Source organism: Cupressus sempervirens, chromosome 2 (assembly GCF_028749045.1).
Source record: "Cupressus sempervirens isolate cs-2001-9-10 chromosome 2, ASM2874904v1, whole genome shotgun sequence".
NCBI lineage: Eukaryota > Viridiplantae > Streptophyta > Pinopsida > Cupressales > Cupressaceae > Cupressus > Cupressus sempervirens.
In genome coordinates this window covers 168,305,597-168,327,142 of record NC_143119.1, presented here as the reverse complement: position 1 = coordinate 168,327,142, position 21,546 = coordinate 168,305,597, and positions in this window count along the sequence as shown.

Sequence of the window (21,546 nt, the reverse complement as noted above, 5' to 3'; positions counted from 1 at the left end):
AACTATTAGCCAATTAATTGATCCATGTTTTTAACTTTGACAATATTGATAAAAGTAGTGACTTATAGAAATAGGATTTAATACAATGAGTTTTGAAAATAGGCAGAGATAATTACACCTTTAATGATTTGAGAAGAGATATGTTAATCATTGAGGATAAAGATAAGAGAAGTAAAGCTTTACAGAAAATCAAATCTTGGACAATAACAAGTTAAGGAGATGGTATTGATCTAGGTAGAATATGGAGTATACCAAATTTTGAAGATAATATACATACATATAATCAGATAAGCCTTGTAGAATAGATAATGAAAGAATTAGAAAATGAAGGAAAAGTTGACAAAGAAGGAAAATAATTTGAAAGTTCTTTAAATGCAAAGGAGAATATAGAGCAATTGGGTATTTTGATGAATCAAGAAGAGATAAATACCCCTAAATATCATAGGATTGAAAGCTAAAAGAGGAAGGAAGTCTTGTAAAGAACTCAAAGAAGCATATGGGTAGTCAAAAGAGTAACACAAGATTACTCAGTTACTTAATCTAAGGAAGGGGAAGAACCTTCCTAAGGCAACATGAAGATCACTACCTAGAATGATAGAGGCTTAAATGTGCCTAGCAAGAAATGTTTATTGAAACATAATTTAAAAAAATTTGATTCTAAAATTATTATGTTACAAGAAACAAAATTGAATAAGGAAGAAGGAATTAAGCTAGAAAAGACATTAGTTAGTTGGAACATTAACTTACATGAATCAAGAGGAGCCTCAGGGGGGTTAGGAATGATTTGGAATCCCAAAAAAGTAACCTTAAATGTACTAAATTCAAATAATTCATGGATGACTAATAGAGTAAAAGCATAAAGAATAACTTATAGCTAATTTTAATAAACATATATGAATTCTTCCATAACATAGTTAGAAAACTTCTATGGGAAGAAATAAGTCTATTTATAAAAAATCACAGCAATAAACACATTCTTATAAGTGGAGATTTTAATACTATCATGTATATAGGTGAAAAGTTTGGAGGCATCTAGCAAGTTTCCCAAGCATCTATGGAATTTAAAAAATGGATAGACCTTAATAACCTATTTTGTATTCCTATAAATAATAGTAAGTACACATGGAATAATAGAAGGAAATACTTTTCTTTTATCACTGAGAAATTGGTAGATTCTTTCTCAAAGGTGACCTAAGTGAATTAGATTTAGATATTCAAGCCTCAATTCCACCTATAGTAGGATTGGATCACTATCCTTTTAGAATTGAATTTATTGAACCCAATAAACCTTTCAGAAATCCTTTTAAATGTGGAAAAATGTGGTTTTTAGACAAATTTTTTATGGAACTCATAAGAGAATGGTGGAATCAAAGCAATTTCAAAGACTCCAAAATGTACATATTTGTGTCTAAGATGAAAATGATTAAATAAAATATACTTAAGTGGAATAAAGGATAATTTAACAATATAGTTAAAGAAAAAATACATAACAAAGAAAGCTTTAAAAAATTAAACACAAAAGTCATTAAAAAAGGTATGAATAACAAGAACTTTTTTCTAGAAAAGAAACTACTCGCTAAGTAGGAAAACATTCTAACAAAGAAAGAATTCTTTTTGAGACAAAAATCAAGAGAAAAATGGCTAGAAGGAGACTATAATACAATTTTTTTTCATAATAGCACTCTATACAACAAAGCTAAAAGCAAAGTTATAAAAATTAAACTTGTCAAGCTCTATCACTAAAAATCTTGATAGTATAGCAAAGATTTATGTAGATTAGATCAATAATCTATTAAATAATTTTGATAGTTTGAATATGGTAGCTCAAGTAAATATGCTTGAAGCCATACCAAAATTGGTTTCTATCAAAGATAATAAAGCATTAAATACACCCATATCTCTAGAAGAAGTTAGATTTGTGCTATTCAACATGAATCGTGACAGTTCTCTAGGCTTAGATGGATTTCAAGCTTTCTTCCACAAAAACTATTAGGATATTATCAGAATTGATCTTTGGAAAGTCATTGAAGCATCGAGAAATGGTGGATCATTACTATTAGAAATTATCTCACCTTGATACCCAAAAAAGATGATCCTAAAAACCCATGGGAGTTTAGACTTATAGCCCTGTGCAACACCACTTATAAAATCATATTCAAAATTTTAGCAAATCGAATGAAACCAATTCTCCCTATGCTTATATCATAAGAACAAATGGGTTTTGTACTAGGAAGATTGATTCTAGATGGGATACTCATTATACAAAAAATACTACACTCAGCCAATAAGAATAAAATGGGAAGCATTTTCATGGAACTAGACATTCAGCTATCACATGATATGGTTGAGTGGAGGTTTCTATGCAAAACCTTAGAAGCCTTTAGATTCTCGCACCAATTGATTAATCTTATCTATCAATGCATCTCAATAACTAAAATTTTAGTTCTTATCAACAAAACTCTCAAAATATTCTTTGACATATCAAGAGGTATAAGACAAGGAGATCCCCTATCTCCTTTCCTATACATTATCATGGTAGAAACCTTTCATAGAGAAATTTCCAAAGCTTACACTAGTAGAAAAATAAGTGGAACTACAATAACTAAGAATGTTCCTATTATAACACACTAACAATATGCAAATGATACCATTCTATCAAGAGAAAGTTCAATAAAAGAGGCCCTAAACCTCAAGTCAATCATTCAACATTATATGGAAGCTTCAGGTCAAGAGAGTGAATGTTGAAAAATTAGAAATTTTTCTCATTAACATGAAACCTAAAATAGGAAAACTGAACTGTAATACTATGGGGCGTAAAAGAGGTACATTCCCATTTAAATACTTAGGAATAGAGCAAGACAAATGTATTAAAACTAAAAAGGGATGGCATAGTATCCTTGATAGAATGGATAAAATGATAGGAGGTTGGAAAAATAAATGGCTTACAAAAGCCAATAAAGTTACAATGATCAAAGTAGTCTTATCTACCCTCCCAACCTACCCCCTATCTTGCTTACCTCTACCTAAAAGTATTAATAAGAATCTTGAGGAAAATCTTAGAAGCTTCTTTTGGAATGACACTGAAGAACAAAAAAAATTGGCTCTTATAAATTGGGAGAACTTATGTAAACAAAAGGAATTAGAAGGTCTATCTATCAAAAACTTAAGTTGGCAAAATAAAGCATTAGGGGCCAAACTAACTTGGTGACTATTCATAGAAAGAAATAAAAAGTGGGCAAAATTTTTGTATAAAAAATACCTAAATATAGCCAATCCTTACTCCTTGTTTAGAATTAGAATCCTTCCTAAATGATCCAAAAGCTTGAATTTTATAGTTAAAAGTAGATCCATGATCGGTAAATATCTTACTTGGGATGTTGGTAATGGTGATGAAGCTCTCTTTTAGGAGGACTCTTGGGATGGGCATCCCCTAACAGATAACAAGGATATCCTAGCTATTCTTAAAGATCAATCGGTCAAACTCTAGTTATGTAAGTTTAGCAATCATAAAACTAAAAAAGATATTAATGGTAGTATAAGTTTTTGATTAAGTAAAACAAGTTTTATAGGGAACCTAAAACTCGAAAGTATTACAACATATCAAAAATAGAAATATTCAAAAAAATTCAGCATAAATGAAGCTGCTTAACAAAAGCCAACCCTAAAAACTAGCCCATAGCCAGGAACAAAAAACTAGCTAAGCTAGAACAAGAAAGAACCAGCTACACTATGAAAGAATGAGGCAACAACCTAACTATCAATTCTCTTTATCAAGAACCTATAGGGATTTTGTAGCTTCTATGGTGTTCCTATTGTCTGTGTCCTCCTGGTCTTGGTTCTGAGCATCCACATGGTCCCTAGTTTCTTTCAGATCATCCTTAGCCTGCCCATTTTCCAAGTTGGACTTCTCCAGTATTACCCTACCAAATTTAACACTAATCAGTGATTCACCCAATCTATTAATATTTTCATTCAGCGTATTCAAGGTGGTGATCACTTGATTTGCTAGGTTCTAGTGGAAGAACTCAATCCTTTGGACTCTTTGCTCAACCTTGGTGATCTTGTCCTCCTAGTTAACCCTATGATCTTGGACATTGGAATGATTTTTGCTTCCATCCTGGCTTCTATCCTCTTCATTGTGCTCCTAGTCACTGCCACTTTTTTGGTTACCTTCCTGGATTCTTCTCCATTTGAGCTCTTCAATTTCATGGAATAACAATTTGATAGATTAGAAATTGTCTATCATGTTGTTCCTAGCATTGTTCAAAAGGTTAAGTCTAGTTTTCCTTTCATTATCAAAGATCAGAACTAGCCCAAGATCAATGAGATCATCATAGTGGGTTTTACCATCAATGTCCTCCATCACTTGAATATTCAATAGCTCCTAGAAAATATCCAATTTGGCTTTATTTGAATTAAAATTCCTCCAAGACCTCCTCCTATTTTTCATTATCACCTCCCCACTCTCTTTTACCAGAATATCTACAATCGGGGAGGAAGTGGGGCTAGGACCAGGAATCTCAGGAATTTGGTCTTTAGTGTCAAAGCCCTCATCTACTTTTCTTTTCCTAGGATTCCTCAACATGTTGGTAGAGTCCTCCTCCTCCTTTTCACTATCCCTCCCCTTCTTCTCCTCCTTCTCATCATCCTCTCCCTTCTCCTCTTTCTTTGAATTAGTGTCCTCATCATTATCATTATCCTAGTCCACCTCTTGAGGCCCAGGCTTTGGGGGAATGAGGGGTAAACCTCTCAAGCTCTTTTTGTAGGGAATGTAGGTAGAGGGTTTCCTTTCTTCTTTGGATTTAGACTCCTCTTCTTCCAATTTTATGCTCTGTACATACTCAAAATATGAGCTCCTAGTTTCCATAGAAGCACACCCAGTATCACCAAGGGATTTTCTCCTAGTTTGAGAATTTAGATACTCGTAAACCAGGAGGAGTAATCCCTCATGAAGATCTGGATTAGTGGTAGGTTTCCTCTTAAAACCCTAGATAACCTTGCTCATGGAGGTGAAGAGGTAAAAAGGAAAAGAGATTTTGATGCTATCCCTAAAGTGATTAAGCAAGACAAAATGATGTGTTCTTATCCTATCGAATCTTGGGTCCAAGGAAATATACTGAATGATAATCTTGAGAACATACCTCCATATCTTTCTAATTGACTCCATCTTGCAGTATGTCTCCACCTTGACTGAGCTTATTTAGATCCTTTTCATCCTTTGTAAAAACTTTGACAGTTTCTATTGACATTTTCTTATCTCTGAAAAAATTGCTTCCTTCCAAAGGGATTTTGGCAACTCGGGCTATCAATTCCACATTGAGATGGTGGAAAACCCCATCAATTTTGACTCTCCCATTTTTCTAGGAATCTACCATTACCTTGGTTATACCCACATCAAAACCATAGAGCTTCTCTAGGAATTGACTAATTCTACCCTTTTCTAGTTTGCACCAAACCTTTGGTTTCTCCTTCTAGTTCCCTACCTCTCCTGATGGCTCCCTCCTACCTCTCTCTCCTACCATGGTTTCCTATGATACAAAAGCCCTCACCTACTCACAAAAAGCTTACAAACCTCAACCTACTTCAAACTGCAAAACTCTAAGATGTTTTTGAAAATACTAGTATTAATGATAGTATTCAAAACAACCCTTAAAATGTGTGATGCATACATGCTATTATGTTTTGAAAAGAGTTTAGCATGACTTTTAATAGCTGCCCCTCCTACGTCCAATCTTGCAGATCTTTTCATCATTTATTTTGGATTTTTCTAGTACTTCCCTAGATGCAATCTTGTCTTATTAAATTATTTATTGCTTCCAAAAAGATGTTGCTGACATGCCACATCATATCTACATTATTAGTGACCACTTCATTAGCCAACTAGTTAGCAACCAAATTGGCCTCCATGTATACATAGCTGATATAGGTCTTGTTGAACTTACTTAGGTCAAACTTTAATTCCTCAATTATATTTTCAATGGTCCATGAGGGAATAGCATAACCATTGAGATAGTTAATGATGTTTAATGAGTCCCCCTCTAGCCATAGGTTCTCAATACCAAAAGCTAGGGCTAGCTTAACAATGCGACTAGTAGCATTGGCTTCAAAAAAATTATTCATCTGATGTCCAAGTAGGTAGGAAAAAGCTACAACTCTTCCCCCATAGTTGTTTCTAATGATGCCTCCACTGCCCGTAGGACCTGGGTTCCCTTTAGCAGCCCCATCGAAGTGGGCCTTGAACCAATTTTTAGGGGGGGAAAGACCACCTAGCCTCTTGTCTTTTCCTATCCCTTTCCATTTTCCTTTGTCTTTTGTTTTGTCCTTCTTCAATATTTCCTTCCTTAGTGGTGGCAAAGCTCTCCTGCATTAATCCTTCAATTTTCTCAGCTATGATAAACTTAGGGGATTCCCTGTCTCTAAAGATTTGGTTATTTCGCTCTTTCCAAATACCCCACCAAAAATGCAAAAAGGACAAGGAGCCAATTAATTGGGAGGTCAAACCATTATGTGAAATCCTCCTTTAGCTAAAGAAAACTTGAACGTTGATCGGGGGGCACCAACTAACCCTAAATTTCCTAGTCAAGAGATTCCAAACATTCGAGGAATAGGGACAATGAATAAATAAGTGATTGACCATATCTAGAGCATGCTTGCATAAACTGCATCTATTGGGGATAAGTTGGCCTCACTTAGCTAGAATTTCCAAAGTAAGGATTTTTTCTTGGAGCAAAAGCTAGAAAAATATGTTAATTTTTGGGGTAAGACCAGGGATCAATGCCTTAGCCTAGATGGGTTTCTCCATTCTATCCCACAATGAAAAGTATCTACAAGAAATAGAGTAATGGCCATTAGAGTTACCTCCTCGAACGACTTCATCCTCCTTATTAGTTATGAAAATAACATTCAAGCTAATCATCAGAGAATTAAGTACCAGGGATATGAAAGACAAGTCCTGCCATCCATCACCTATTCTGTAGTCACTAACTTTTAGATCATATCTTCTTATGCATGGCTCTGCCCATCTACCATAATTAGGGTGGTCAATAAGAGGTTCCAAATTTCCATTTTTCCTTGGGCTTTCCCAAATTTCCATTTTGCCTTGGACTTAGCCAAAGTCATAGCCTTTAGGATCTCATTCCATATGTAAGATCCTTGAGGGATATCAGCCTCATTAAGAAAAAGGCTAAGTAAATGCCTTCTTAGATACTTTTCAATCATGATTTCTTTCCATTCTCCTATACTCTAAAAGATGTGTTAGATCTATTTGGCTAGAAGAGCATTGTTAAGATTTCTAATTTTTCTAATACCAAGGCCTTCATAACATTTGGGAAGGCAAACATGGTCCCAAGAAACTAAATGATATTTTTTATGCTCTTCAAACCCTGTCTAGAGAAAGTTCCTCTAAATCTTCTCCATTTTGTCAGCTTGCTTAGTCAAGATCCCAAAGAGGCTTAAGGAATAAGTGGGGAGGTTTTGGAATATTGATTTCACTAAAGTGCATTTACCTGCCTAGCTGAGAGATGCACCTTTTAAGCCTGCAAGTTTCTTTTTGAATCTATCTATTATGCTATTCCAAAAATATTCTGAGGGTTTGGAACCCAAAGTCATACCAAGATAACTTGCAAGAAGAGTGTCAATACCACTTCCAAATAGAAAAGTAATTTTTGTTTGTCTCTCCAATGGAGTATTAATGAAGTAGACTAAACTCTTGTCCTAGTTGATAGCCTAGCTAGAACCCCTAGTATAAGTATTTAGTGAGCCCTTGAACTCTCTAGCCTCGTGGACCATGGCCATGCCCCCAAGAATAGTATTGTCAAAAAATTACTGGTGGGTGAAAGAAACTTGACCAAATGAAGGCTTGAGACCTTGCAAACTTTGGTCCTATCTTTTTCTTAAAATAAGTCTTCCTAGATAGTCAACCAAAATGATGAAGAGAACAGGGAATAGGGAATCACCCTGTCTCAATCCTCTTGAAGGGAAAAATAAATTTGAAGGGGAGCCATTAACTAGAAAAAATAAAGAAGGGGAAGAAATAAGCTAAGAGATGAGTTTACAAACCTATTTTTCAAATAAAAAAGCTTGGAGGATTGCCATCAAGAAATTGTAATCCAACCTATCATAAGCTTTGGACATGTCAAGCTTGAGCAGGAAACCATCCCTCTTCCTAGCTTCAAGAGAGTGAATCACCTTGTGCACCATGATAATAGAATCTAAAATCTATCTTCTAGGAACAAAGCCAGTTTACTGAGGGGAGATAATCAGGTGAAGTACTCTGAGAAGCCTAGTAGTAAGGACCTTAGAAATGATTTTGTAGAAAGAGTTACAAAGGTTGATGGGCCTAAACTTATCCATCAAATCTACCCCTAGGATTTTCAAAATGAGGACTAGAAAGGTGGCATTGAGTTCTTTCAAAAGGTTTATAGCCCCAAAGAATTCCTACATAGCCTTCATAGTGTCCCCTTTGACCACTTCCCACTAGACTTGGAAAAAGAATGTCGGGAAACCATTCAGGCTAGAGGCCTTATCACCTAGAATAGAAGTGAGAGCTTGAAAAATTTCCTCGAAGGTAAGAATAGCTTTCAACATAGAGTTATGGTGGGCTTGTAGAATATTAGGAATAGCAGAGAAAATATTCTCTTGATTAGGCCTTGAGAGAGTATGATCATTAAAGAGGATAGTAGAGAAAAAATACACTGCTTGATCTGCTATCTCATTGTCCTTAAATAACAAAATCTGTTCTTTCTTGATGCTGGAAATCTTGCTAGAAACCCTATGTTTTAAGGTGGTTAAGTGGAAGAACCTAGTTTTTCGATCTCCTTCTTTAAGCCAATTTACTCTTGATCTCTAGTTCCAAAAGTTTTCTTCCCTGGTGATGATGTTATGAAGGTCAGAGAGAATATACCTATCCTTCAACCAATTCTAATCATTATATCCATCTTTCTATATCACTTCCTCGATAATGCAAAGTTGATCAGTCCTCTCATCCTTTTCCTAGAATATGTGGCCAAAGTCCATGTTGTTCCAGATTTTAATATTTCTTTTTACATTCTTCAATTTTTGGTACACCCTGAACATCATAGTATCCTCCACCTCAATGTTCCACAATGAAAAAATCTTGGCTTCCAATGTTGGGTGAGAAATCCACATTTTCTCAAAACAAAAAGGGAAGGACCTTTTGAATGTAAGGGGAAAAATAGAGAGAGAAATGGGGGAGTGGTCCAATCCCATTCTAGGGATAAGAAAAAGCCTACAAAAGTGAGATTGCAACCAAATAGGGTAAATAAGGGTTCTATCAAGATGGACCTAGATACAATCCCTCCCAAATCTCCAGTTGGACAAAGTGAATCCGCCCCCCATAAGATCAACATCCACTAAGGCCAAGTTGTTAATGAAGTTTGAAAAGTCTAACTTACTTTCCTAATCTAGAGCAATCCCTCAACTTTTTTCATCATCAATTATGGGGGAGTTGAAATCCCCCATTATAATTCCTTTTTTTATGTGGTTGGAATTGATCACCTGTATAAGCTTAGTCTAGAAAACCGTTCTCTCCCTTTAGGAATTGGGAGCATAAAAGTTTAAAATAAACTAGGATTCATTACTATGTATGTGGGACACCTTGCATAGGAGTGCATTACCATCATTATAGATAGTAGGTTTGGGTTTCTTCTTTGTTTTGGCCAAGTTAGCAAGAATCTAACTTTTCTAACTATTCTACTTCACAGTGTTTGGGCACTAATTTTCTTTATGACCAGCCTTCAAACAAAGGAAGTAAACAAAAAGGCATAGTTTCATAGATCAATATTTGGACATGCACCCCAAGTTTTGAGTGGAAAGTCACTGTTTCTATTATGTAGATGCATGCGTAGTTGATGTGTCTTTTGGAGACAATGATTGGATCAGTAGATATAAGTTCTCCGAAAGACTTTGGTCACCTCACAAAAAAATCTTCATTTTAGAATTCTAAAGGCAGTTCAAGCAGTCTAACCCACATAGGTGCTTGAACAAAAAAAGAGTTATTCAAGTTTAGCTTGGAAGACCACTTCTGGAGGACCAAAATGGAATAACCAATAGCCCATTTACCTTTGCTGAGAATGGAAGAAAAATCTTCCATGTAGGTGAACTCAAAAGACAGAAAACCCTTATCCATGGTTGTGACCAAAACATGACTCTTAAGAGCCCATTTCTTCTTAATAAAAGTTCTCACAACATCAATATTTGATCTGGGCCCCAAAAATTTTCCAATCAAAGTAGAAGCCATGTATCGAATGGTAGTATAAGTTGGGAATGGAAAAGTTCGGATAATATTGACTTGGAACTAGCAACAAGAAAAGGTTTATGAAAAATATCATTCATAGGAGGAAAATAAAGCATTTAGTGAGAAATGACAAACTCATATGGGCATAATCAAAATATGGCAAGTATAACATTAAAAATGGATATAGAATAATCACTCATTCCCAAAGGTGGGAAGAAGTTAATACTCCCCTTATACTTTTTTGGGAGTCTTCCTACCTGCCAAAGGTAGGCTTCTCTCTATGGACTACCTCCTAGAATAGGATTCTAACTACTAATAAACTAAAAAAGATGGGCATTATGGGTCCTTCAAGATGTGTGCTATGTAAGCATGAAAGCAGGGTATACTTTAAGAAATCCCTCCTATAGAAAAGGTGTAAAAACTTGGTGAAACGTGTAAAATACCTAACAAAAAACAATTATATTTTGCAGTGAAAAAAAAAGTTTACAAAGAAAAAATAATAATCTCAATTGGCGAATCATTCATAGTCTCTCAAACAACATGTAAAAACTGGGTGAATTGTGTTATTTTAAAACCACAAAAAATTTATACATTGGTGAAAAATATTTTATAATTAGTAAAATTTTAATTTTTTGGGCAAATGATTTCGTTGTATTAAAGGTTTAAAAAAACATATGCAAAGTTGATGGCATCGAAGGTTTGCAAAGGGTTTCATTACCTTGAAGTTGGCAGTTGTGAAACCATTAGAAAGGCTTTAACAAGTCTATCACAATGTCACTGTCAAAGTGAAAGTTAATATTTTGTATGTTGTGAAACCACAAGGAGGGCAGAGATCACATCATTTTTGGTTGGAAAGGTAAATGCAGAGTTAACTTTGCTACTTTGCGAAAAGGAGATTTTGCGACATCGGCAATAGTAGTTAAATGATGGTGATTCAGTAAACTTTTATGTTGCAATGTCACAAAAATGGAGATCGCATCATTGGAGGTTTTATGTAGGTAGTTAGTTTGTTGGTTGCAAGACCACAAAATGTTAATTCAGCCAATTTTCACATGTTTGCAATGGTTAAAGGGAAAAGAGTTTTGGCAGTCACAAAAAGGGAGATCACATCATTAGAGGTTTTATCTAGGCAATTAGTTTGTTGGTTGTGAGACTATGAAATGTTAATTCAGAAATTTTTCACATATTCATAGAGGTTAAAGGGAAAAGACTTTGAGCAGTCATGAAAAGGGAGATTGCATCATCAAAGGTTTTTTCCAGGTAGTTAGTCTGTTGATTGCAAGACCACGAAATGTTAAGTCAGGCAATTTTTGCATGTCCATAGCAATTAAAGGGAAAAGACTTTCAACAACCGTGAGACTGTGATGGTAGGGATTTTCATGTTCCAAGTTTTTGATAGAAAGACATGTCATCCTAAAAAGCCACAAAAAGTAAAGATGAAGCCATCTTCGCCACTTCACACTAGTTAGAAGGAAATGGGTTTTGACAACTACAAGACCGCAATGTGAAACATTTAAGTTCTAAAGCTGCAACAAAAGGGGAATCTCATTGGAAGAGGATATAAGGCTTATCATAGAGTCACAAGCATAAAGTGAATATTTGATTTAATGGTTCTGATACCCTAAGAAAAGAAAAATAAAAAGAAAGGTTTCACAATTTCGCTAAAAGAATTCAAGGTTAAGTTAAACCACTTGCAAAAAAGTGCAAACAGAAGGGCAACTCATAAGATTGTACAATGTATTTTTAAAGCTTGAAACTTTGAAAGTACAAAAGAAAAAGTTGTCAAATCTATTATTTGATTCCTGATAGTTGATGAGTTGACATTCTAAGGCAAATGAAATAAAGGTAGTACTTACTACTGGTAGTGGTCAATAATAGATATCCATGCACATGCAAGCTTTAAAAGCCATTAAAATTTAACAATTTAACACTATGGCTAGTCACTAAGCTGCAAAATACTAGAATTCTTAGATATCTAGAGCTAATAGAGCAAAAGGAATTTGCAGTAAGATCAGAATGGAAAAAGTAGAATCATCAGTAAAGAAGCATACTGGAGAGGGCAGTAAGATTTCATTGTCTGCCAAATTTGTAGAAGAATGGTTGAAGATTCTCCCTAAATCTTCCAATGCTCAAACTGATAATGTCCACGCATTTAGAGATGCTTATAGCTTTTGTAGAGATGCTCAAGTACCAAACACCAACAAAACTGAATTGTTCTGGTACTTTTACAAGAATAGAGTGTAGAAGGTTCCCATCTCAAATCCATGGATGAAGAACTTGGGGAAGTTGATAATGCCAGAGATATACATGGATGTTGACCTTGTCAAGGCACTGGTAAATGCATATAATCCAATCACTCGGTCCTTTCATAGAAATGATATGAGCATTCTCTCTACATTAAGTAAGGATGCTTTTGCTGAAGCATTTGACTTGTAGGGTCCCATGTTAGTTCCTATTAACCTAGAAAAATTGGAAGTAGCATTTCAGAAATAGAGAGGTTTCTATAGAAAATATGCAATGTTGTGACATATCCTGATGGAAAACAAGATGAAAGGAGAATTCCTAAAAAAGGTTACTGATTTTATATCCTTGTCATATTTTTGTGCATACTTTCAAAAAATAATTTTTGGGTTGAACAGACTATTGGGTGTAGATGGATCCATGGATGCCTCCCCAGCATTGTATGTGATAGCTCTAGACATTCAAGACCCACATACTAATATGGGGTATGCTTTTGGAACATTCATTGCTAATAGTATTCAGGAGTAGATGGTGACAGCCTAGCAAGGTGAGCTTGGCAATTTCAAATTTCTACATTACTCATTACTTATGCATCTCATCCTCTTCTACAATGTGGGCCATGTGGATTCCAGTTTCATTAAAGCTTTGGAAAAATTCAGAGAAGCATTTCTTGTCAAAGATGGCGAAGATTATGGCAAAGGTTCTACTCTTTTTCTAATTCCCTATCTTTTTATAATGATTTTGTTGCAACTATTCATAGGATGTTAGGTTCAAAATTGGAAAGATTACCTAGGTTAATCAGGAAGATTGTTAGACCAACTATGTGTTTTGATAATGAGGGACCAATTGATCATGATTGGGGTAGTTCCTTTTTGTTAGAAAATTGTACAGTGATTAGAATTTTTGGTTGCTCCCAACCCCCTCATTTCTTGCCAAGATATGTACCAGAGAGGGTGGGTGTAGTGGAAATTTTTTGGTAGTTGTTATCCATGAATAGAGAATATCTAGGGCCAACCATAAAAAATGAGTCTTTTCTATGTAGAAATTTAAAAGTAAGGGGTTTTGAAATTGGTAAAGATGCCATTGAGGAAGTTGATGCCTTCCTAAGAGAGTTAAATTTCCCCACTACCCCCACTAGAGTTTATGACCCATATAAAATTGTTAGAAGTGATCTTAAACAAATGAGGGGTTGTAATGTCATCATTGGAATGAAAATTTGGGAAGAGGATGTCATTAGGGATCAATTGGATGAAGATGTATGTGCTGATAGGATACATAAGTGGAGAGAAATCCTCTTAGTAGAGGAAGAAATGAAGAAAGTAGATCCTAATTTCTAGGGCTTCTATTTTGATTCACCCTAATTTTAACAAATTAATAAGTGTATTGAGGAGTTTGATAACATTATGGCTCAAGTTCCTCAAAATGCTAGAGATAGGGTAAACCCTTCTTCTCTAGAGGCAAATGTTGTATTGGAAATCAGTGATGAAGAAGATCAACCTAGCCCTTCAGACTAGGATAAAAGGGCCAAGAAGAAACAAAAATTGATTGAGGTTTTGGAAAAGGCTAGAGAGAAAGCCTTACATGCACTTCCAAAAGGAACTATGTATTTTGATGATGCCACACAAAAGTTCTTAATTGATCAAGTTGCTCAAGAGGAGAGGAGACCGAATAGTTTAGTACTGTAGTCCATGATGTTGCATGATAGAATTATACAGGATCAGGAATTCATGAAGGATGATGATTTTATCAAGAGTGAATAATTCAAAAATTTTATGTATAAACTTAAATAGAATGTACTTTCTTTGCATGTAAAACCTAGAGACACAGATGAAAAAGAAACTGAAATGGTGTAGAAGCTCCAAGTCTATGATCCTAACAGTGAAAGCCTCACTGTAGAGGAGGCTAGGGAATTTGTACAAAGGAGTGGTATGATAATTTTCCCAAGATGGGATATTAGTTCATCATTCTTGCTTGATCAAGTGAGGAGACAAGAAAAATCAATCTCTTATGAGGAGATTAATCCATTTGGTGAGTTGCAAGGGCTAGAATTTAATATACATAGTAAGACAATGGCTATTTGGAGTATAGCTCCAAAATCAGAGAAGCCTACCCTAATGGAAATTAAAGAGACATTGACAAGTAATGCAATTTTCTAGAATGTACATTTAACTTCTTCAGATCAAATTTAAAACCTCACAAACACTGTTGCCATGCTAGCCAAGAACAAGATTGATATTCTTCAAGAACAACTGGTGCAAACATATGAAAAGTACCTTGACACCAGGAAGAAGTATGAAGAGGAAATGAAAAGAACATATTTTTTGTAGTATGGTTTGGAGAAATCAAAAAAATACAATGAAGATTTGAAAAGAGAAGAAAGGTCACTAAGAGTAAGGGAGGTACAAGACTAAAATATTCAAACTGACCAGATAGTAGAAGAACCAAATCCAGTAACACATATGGATGTGGATGAGTTTGAGATTAGCAAGGATGCAAAGATTAGGACAATGAAATAGTTTTTGACTCATAGAATCACTACTTTAAAAGAGCCTCTGTAAATGTACACAGTATGTACAATACTCTACAAAGTAATGAATACCAATGCTCTGAGGCTTTATCACTATTATCTCCATTGTTTTCCCAGCGGGGGGCATATATTCAATTCTTTTATAGGTTAGTTCCTTTACTCACATAGAACAAGGAACTAGCTAAGGAGATCATTGTTCCCATAAGAAAAATGATACATCAAGTTAAAGAATTGAATTCATTCTTCAATGGTAAGATCGAAGTAGAAAGTGGAAAATTGAAAATCATAGCATTGGGTACCCCAGATTGCATTCCAACAATTTTGGACAATGAAGGGTATGTCAAATCTTGGAAAGAGTGGTCTAAATCTTTTGATCTAATATTAGACCATCCAATATTTCTAGCATTTTAAAGAGGTGAATCAAGTGCTCAAGTTGTATATGATATGATTGATATGACATACAAAATCGAAGCAGATATGAAAAAAATTATTGGAGCGGGTAAAGCCATCATAGATGCAAAATGGAATAAAAAATCAGTGAATTAGAGGCTATTAGAAATATATCATGGCCTATTGTGGATACAGATATTGCCATCTGGGAGGTTATAGCAGATATCAAAGGAATCCCTTCAATAGAAGATGATTAGCAGAAAAGATTGTGGCCCTGAGAAATTAATTGGAGGAAATTTGTTGTAGAAGAATATCAAAGAGAAGCTATTTATCATAAAAGATTAACTTACCTTTGTGGTACATTCACTATGGGTAATGTTGCAGTTAGAACTAGAAGACAAGCTTAATGATCACTTGCCACTTGTCACATTTTGTAATTGTTTCGCATTTTTTTGTTAAAAGATGTTACAAAAGGTTTCAACAAATTGTAATGATTATCTTAATTGTTGTTATCTTTTGTCTTTTGTAATGAATCATGATGTAACCTTTCTAAGCTTGAAGCTTGTTGCAACTCAAGTGATATAAGTATGAGTTCCTAAGGCTTAGAAATGGTCTGATCTATTGCTATTTTTTAGATTAAGTATAATTTTTTTTAAGAGCACATATTATTCCAACTCTGTGTATTTCCATTATGTTTTGTGGTTAGCAGTTCTCTATGATGTTAATGTTAATGAAAGTGTCATATTCTGTTATGATATTATGGCCTTTGCACACGTCTCTATTATCTCTTTTTTAATTATCAAACAACTAAATCAAGAGAAAGATACAAAAATAACATTGTGTCAATAATATGAATAGAGTAACAACTAACAAAAATCTTGAACTCAAATCAAGAGAAAGGTACAAAAATAACGTTATGTCAACAATAGAGTAACAAAAATCTTGGACTCAACTTTTGTAAATTGTAATTGCAATATGATTGAGTATGGAAGAACTGAAGTAGAGTATACCTATAAATTCCCTAGAACTAAATGTTACATTGCTAAATCATGATTCACTTCATTGACTCAGTCTCAAATGTGATGCTTCTATATCCCATATGGACTCTAGATCTTGAAATTGACTAGTACTAATAGGTTCCTCTTCATTCTAAATCAGGTATTCAAAATCCATAAAATATGCATCTTCATTATAACTTTGAGACCTAAATTCATCATTTATGTTGGAGTCAAGAGTAGAAGTAGAACCATCATCTTTTAAAGTTATGAAAAGGCCTTGTCTTTCACGTGTGGAATTCCAAATGGCCAATGACCTATCATAAGGAAAATCTCTAACATTGTATTGAGTTACAAACAACCTCAAGCAAGTTTCCAAATTTTTGTCTAGTTTATTTTTGAGATTTGATTTCAAAAACCCCCATGCACTGAAAACTCTCTCATCTTCCACTGACCCTAATATCATTGGTTGACATAAATTAACAAGTTTGAAATATTTTGATATTGAAGTACATAATACTTCAGTTTGACTTATCATTTTCCAGAGCCTTGTTATTGCACAAGGATCGAATGGATTCTCAAAGTTGTCCATCTGTTGTTTCATACACAATGCAAAAAGTTTACATTTTTTTAAAGATTATTTGAATCTAAGATTTCTTTGATTAGTTTTCCATTGCAATCTGTATTCTTTGAAAACTGTGTTATCAATTCGTCAAGTTGATTATGAAACAACTTTGCATCAGTTGGATTATGTTCGAAGTGTTTCCAAAATTGAAGAAACACACAACTCATAACTTCAAGAATTTCTTCTCAAGGGAATCTTTCACAAATCTCACTTGAAAGTTGGTAGGAAATAGACTTCACATTTTCACTAATAGATTTAACAATCTTGTAGAAATCATCCTTTCTAACTGGTAGCACTCTACCTCTCTTGGTTGTTTTAGATTGGTGCATTGGTATTTCAAATCCTTTCACAAACACACATAGCTCATTTTTCCCATTAAATCATAAAAAATTCTTAGCATGATTCAAATCTATAATTATCTCCCACCTTCAAAAAATTGGGCTATGAACTAAGGGCTCGTTTGGTTATGGGGATATGAATTGACAATTGAGAATTGCTATTCTGGAATACAAATTCATTCTCTTTGTTTGGTTGGATAAAATAGAATTTGGAATTTGCAACATCTGTAGAGAGTAGCGTCCATTTCTTGTAAGAAGGCGATCTTGGCTGTCGAAAATCCTATCAATGTTGTCTCCTTATTATTACTTGCATTTAGATGATGAGACAATCTGTCGTTGGTCGTATTGTCAAGCAAGTTACAAGTTGTTTGGAGATAGGTTTCAATTTAGTGAGCAGTGGAATATAAAAAAGGGAAAAATCTAACGGATGTTGTGATGGACGTATTAGATTGCAAAATCAACTCTTCCACTCCATATAAGAAACCACCAACGGCGTAAATATTAAAAGTTAGGAAAAGCATTTTCTTGCACAACTTCAACTGTATGACTCAATCTGGAGAAGAAACACTTTCAAAATGTGAGTCGTTAGGATTGAAGTGCAGGATGTTTGTAGTTCAGAGATCTCTATTGAATGTCCAAAGTGCAGCTAAGGGTATTGTCAATCTTCTACAAAACATCTATATACAAAAATTTGACCAAATTTTAGCGAATTAACTTCGATTCCTTCCAGTGGATTTTAAATTTTAATCAAATAATCAAAATCAAAATGGGAATGGGAATAGCAATTCCAATTACAAGTATTTTTGAGAATGGACAAATGCTCATTTTTGAGCAAAATGGGAATATGTATTCCTATTATCAATTTTGATTTGATGCACCAAATAAAGAATTAAAAATGAATTCTAATTTTCTATTCATATTCTCATTGTATTCCAGCAACCAAGCAGGCCCTAAGAGATTTGAATACAAAGAATCCAGAGCCATGCATGTCATTTTATGTAAATCAGAATACTCATGAATATACATAGTTCTATCTTGGGCTTTCTTAACAAGTTTTTTCATTAAATCCAGCATGGGGAGAAGATTGGCTAAAGTTAATAGGTTCTCTATATCACTTAAATGATTTAACAAATCAAGAGCTCTGCCCACTATAAGGCATTGCTCATATAGAAATCCAATCAAGGATTGATATTCTGCTAGAACTCATTCTACTGGTCCATGCAAAGATATCCATCTCGTCTCAACATCCTTGAGAATGTTTTTTCCTACTATTACTCCCTTGGAAAAAATCTTAAATTTTGCAAAGCATTTAGGACTTCTGCAAAAGTATGAGTGGAGCTCACAAATTAGATCTTCAACTTTTGACATTTTAGGAAAAGTACTTACAATCTTATATGCCAAATTCATTTGGTGGGCCATGTAGTGTATGCCAAGCATGTAAGGTGTAATACTAGTTTTTAATCTTGCACAAAGACTAGTCCTTTTCCCTTGCATTACTACAACTCCATTAGCTCTGACACACACTAACTTATTTGCAATTTTCAAGTCATCCATTCCAACAATTTCATTCAAAGGTTTCTTAACTTCTAAATATAATTTTTCTATAGTTGAACTGGCCATCATTTTATGAACACAAAGTAGATTAGCTTGATAGACATGATCTTTTATAGTATATACATGTATACAGACCCAAGCAGTGTTATCTACCATAGTGACTTCATGTAAGGATAATGAAATGAACTTGGATTCTTTTACTCTCTCCTATACATTTTGCTTTTCCACCTAAGCAAGACAGCTTGACATTTCCCATCTAGCATATATTGACTAATGTGACATAGGATAGTGAGGAACTCTCAAAAACGATAATAAATTACTATATTCTAAAAAGTGTCTCATAGGATTCCCTCTAGATAGAATATGAAAAATAACACTCATCTGAATGGTCTTCATCAAATTTGCATCATTGGTTGCATGTTGAAGCCCATCCTTGATTGGATTGTCACTACTACCACTACCAATTACTGCTGTTTTCTTGAAATTCTTTTCATATTCTATGGCATACCTAACATGAAGGCATTCTTCCTTTGATTTCCATCTCACTACCACTACTTCCTTTCCATCTATGATTTGTTTCTCATAAACATTACCAATATTTTTTTCTATAGTGTCGAGCTTTAGCTGCAAATTTTTCTCCCATTTAGTTTTCTAGGTACAAATTGTACACTTGCATTTTGTTAGTGGTTCATCATTGTTTGTGACTAGTTCAATAAACCAATACTTTGCTACCCAATCAACCTAGAAAGTCCTTCTAATTTCCCAATCCCGCTCCATTTTTACATTCATTTTTATTTTCTTCCTACCAACATCAATATTCTCTTCTATTACAACATCTTCTATTGTTCAAACATTGTTATCCTCATTTGATGCATTTTGATTTAATTGAATAACAACCTGGTCTTCTAATGGTGGTGAGGTATTGTGATTTCCTTCTGCGCTTGTACTTGCACAACTTGGTGGACCAGAAATATTATCAATTCAAAAGAAAGACTTTATGGTAGTATCTCTAAGCTTTTGGAATTTTGATGTAAGATTAATCCCTTCATTGCCCTCACTTCCCTGAGACTGAGCAATATTAGTTATAGACTCACCCTCCACTGACATCTCAATCCACTGACAATCCGTTTACTTCCTTGAGAATAAGTAGTATTACTTTTAGACTAGGAATTGAAACTTAAAGAACAAAGTTAAATTTCAAATCTTATTTTTGATAATTAGTGAATTGACATTCCATGGAAAAGGAAATAAAGGTGGTCATTATCCATGCACGTAAGCTTTAAAAGCCATTAACATTGCTAGCAACTTTCAGCATTGTGTCCACTTTTTGAAATAATTCTAATGAAAATGAGATAAGAAAGGAAACTATAGATAAGCTTCTGATTAAATTAAACTAGATAAGCTCTTTGAAATTAAACTAGAGTATTTAATAGCACAACTACACATACCAATGGACCACCACTTGTGGAAGCTATCCCTAGAATTTGAGTTGTGCCCGCAATGTGTCTTGCACTGCCAAAAATTTGATGGAGTGCCAGCCGTATTTAGTGAATGTCTCATTTCTTGGGTGAATTCAGATTTATACATGTTACGAATTAATACAATTACCAATTTACCACACCGAATGAGCCGACTCCTCCATGGTAAAATGAAAGTGTGTTGACAAAATGAGCCAAATCCTCCACTTCCCATAAATTGAAATGAGCTGACTCCAAGAAAATACTCAAACTTACCAAGAAACCATTGAAGGGCTCACAAATCGCCAAAATAAAAACTAGCAAAACATCAAATTCACCAAAATACAAAAAATTGCCACTATATTATACCCTGCGTGAAAATGAAGATATTCATCATCTCTTATATAATTTTTTGTATACACAACATTGTTTGGGATGGCTCTGACATATGATGGGTTGGACTACTCCTTTTCCAAAATCTCTGGATAATCTTCTTAGAGGATGGCCAACTCATAGTAGTAGTTATATCTATGGTAAAATCTAGAATATTTTTCCATCTTTCCTTTTTTGAGAAGTATGGAAAGAAAGAAATAGAAGAATATTTCATGGTCAAGATATGACTGTATGTGAGCTTACTAATAAAATTAAGGGCTATATTATTAAAACCTTAAACTCTCACCTTAGGAAAATTCTGAAAGAGGAAGGATCATTTTTAGAGTGGGATGGTCTTATGAAAAATAGTTGGAAAAACTTAATTAATCCCCCACTTATGTATATAAAAAAGAATAAAGAGGTGAGAGACAAGTGTAGATGATTTCTACCCCATAGTGGTTTGACCAAATTAAATTTTGATGGAGCCTCAAGAGGCAATCCTGGTAATGCCAGAACATGATACATCATTAATAATGATCATGGCAATTGGATCACTAAAAGGGCCAAATCTATAGGATCAACCATTAACAACCTCACCAAATTAGAAGCCCTTCGAGAAGGTCACCAAATTTTCTTGAATATAAGTATCTCAAAACTTATTATTGAAGGAGATTTATAGATTGTCTTAAATTCCATTAGAAAAAGGGAGACACAAAACTAGGTTTTAAATTCTAAACTAGAAGAAGTTCTAAATCTCTTGGACCTCTTTGAAGATATTCAGATTCTATGTAT